Here is a 3,021-nt window from a genome sequence, read left to right as displayed (position 1 = left end):
TAGTATTTTTTAAAAGAAAAAAATTAAAAAATTGTTGTTCGAAAACCTTTTCCATGTAAATGTGTCCATCGTCCGATATATGGATAACTTGTTCGAAATTCTAAGGGCTATTTATATCTATTTTTTTTCAGAATTTTAAAAGCATATGTTTTCGAGAAAAATGAATTTTAATTTTCAAAATATTTTTTGTCATTTCCTACATTTCATTCTCTGTCCATCTGTTTGTAGATGTTATAGTTTTTAAATTAAGATTTTTCGAACAAAAGGAAAAAACTCAAAATTTAAAAAAAAAATTAAAAAACATCAGACCTACAAAAAAAATCAATCAAAGAATGGAATGTGGGAAATTATTTTGGTTTTCATTAAAAATTATCAAACCAATTTCATTGAAAAAAAAAAGTATTTTGAAAATTAAAATTCATTTTTCTCGAAAATATATGTTTTCAAAATTCTGAAAGAAATAAATATAAATAGCCCTTAAAATTTGCAGCAAGTTTTCCATACATCGGACGATGGGCACATTTACATGGAAAAAGTTTTTCGAACAAAAACTTTTTCATGTTTTTCTTTGAATTCGTAACATTTTTTTGCATAAATTATCACATTTTAAATGCTCTACTAACTTTTTCCTATTTAGAAACATATCAAGAACATGGCTCAATATTGAAATTTCATCAATTTTTCAAAGTTTATTACTGGGCATCAACTTTAGAAAATTGAGCCAGTATTATACCATATTTTTTTAAACTATCGAAGAGTGGTGTTTTGCGATATTAAAACTTTCGATATCAAATTCACTTTTGAATAAGTTTTCTGAACAAAATTTGTCCTTCGTATTTTTACCCTATACAGGTCGGACTCGATTATATATAGTCGACCATTTTCTTCAACAATTATTTTCAAATCCTATACATAATCGAATCTCAAGAAAAAAAATTTTCATTAATGTATGAATGTCAAACATTAATAGAAAAATAGTTTTTTTGTGATTCGATTATGTATTGGAATTGAAAATTAACGTTGAAAGTGGAATTGCGATTATATATAATCGAGTCCGACCTGTATAGCTAAATATGTAATTTATGTAGGTTTTAGGTTCCAGTATGTAGAAAATTTGAAAAAATCTGTCAGGGTTAATTTGATGTGGAATTGCTTTTTCGTCAACTCTTTGAAGCGAATATGCGATATTTAGAAACGGATTTTAGCGGGGAGCAATATCATAGCTGAGATATGAAGTAAATCGTGTCATCTGAAAATTCTCCGAACGGTCAAGGAAAAGTTTTTATATTGCGGTGACGACAATCGCCAACTATGATACCGTGGCTGGCCCGGGATGCAGTTTAATAAAATGGTTCGAAAATCCAGATTGAAAATGAACCTTCTTTTCTTTAATAGATCATGTTCCTCACTGGTAAAGGTCACTACGGACCGAATAACTGGAATAGCTAGAATCATAAGTGCTAGCTGCAAGAGGAAAACTATACAGCTATTTTTAACATATTCATTTTGTTGAATTTCTTCTTTTGTTTTTATCAACAAAACAAAATATGTATAATATGTACAAATAATGAAACGAAACAAACTTAAAATTGAATATTGGTGTTTATTTATTATCATTGATTTTTTATATAAGAACATACGCATGAATGTCCACGAGGACAAGGCGGGAGGGGGGTATAGTCAATGTTCAAGCTTTTCCACGGAGGGGGAGAGGAACATCTAAAATGGTGCTTTTTCTGCCCATGTGGTATGTGGACAGACCCATAGTTGGTTTTGGATTGGGAAAAATTGAAAACAGGAACCGATTTCAAAACCCTTGGTTCAGCCATCAGAAATACCGAATATGAAACCTGAATCTATAGACCAATCTGGAACACAGAATTATATAACGAAATCTGAAGTGTAATTTCGAATGACACTAGATATCTTCAATAAAATTTTGAGTCGTCTAGGGGAATATTTTGCAAATAAATCTCCCCCCAATTATCAACTAATTCTCAGTCGGACATATTGAAAATTTTTATAAGTATTATCTTTTGAGAAAAAGTTTGCTCTATAATTTGAATGAAAAAGCAGAAAATAAGCGAATAGAGCAATGAATCAATCATTCCTCCAGAAAACTTTTCCTTATCCTGTTTATGGCTCATGGTGACAACAGTTGTGTTGAGCCCGACAGAAATAGGACACGCAAGATGCTGCGAATAACTCACGTCTTCTGAATGGTCTTTAATTGCACAACGTTGAATACAAAACACTCCAGGAAAGCTGCTTAAAAGATTCTTAATTACACATATGCGAAAAACGGTGCTTATTCCGGAACAGCACCAAGCCTTTGTCCATCATCTGGGTCTTTCAAAACATTCATACTAGGGATTTTTTTTTCAAAATAAATATAGGTCACACTCTGTTCCTCGGTCAATTGAGTTTCTATTGTCTCGTTCGTCGGTCGCACTTGAATGGGAAGTGTGATTCTCAGGTAAGCCCTTTTTCGAACAAAAGACGTTTGACGTGATTCCATTTCAAGTTCCCCTATTTGAGATGGAGAACATTGCCTTGTTGTTTTGCCGATTGTCTCGGGACGACAACAATCTGACAGCCGTTTTATTTCATGTTCAATTAACTTTTCGGAGGGACATACGGGTGGTCGATATTTTATTCTGTTATACACGATTCAATTTCACGCAAATATTTCGATAGTAAAATTTAAAAAAATACTAGAATAGTAAAAATAAAGCACATTTTAAATAACGCCGGCAGTTACACTGAATCAAAGTATGTAAAATATGTTATCTAAAGTACCTATGGGTCCAACTGTTTTCTTCGAAAAATTTATTATGCTGCGTAAACGCCATACAGCATCAAGCCACTCCCCTCGAAGACCTAGCCACAGCGAAAACCGAAAGAAATCTTCGCTCCAAATCCAATCTCCTATGCAAGTTACGATCCATTCTCCTCCAATAAAATGCATCGCGACTTCAGTGGGCTTTGCTCGTAGCTCTGCTGCGAAAACAAGCGAAGACA

Source organism: Toxorhynchites rutilus, chromosome 3 (genome assembly GCF_029784135.1).
Source record: "Toxorhynchites rutilus septentrionalis strain SRP chromosome 3, ASM2978413v1, whole genome shotgun sequence".
Lineage (NCBI taxonomy): Eukaryota > Metazoa > Arthropoda > Insecta > Diptera > Culicidae > Toxorhynchites > Toxorhynchites rutilus.
The sequence above is the reverse complement of the archived record's forward strand: the minus strand, read 5'-3'. Positions refer to the sequence as shown.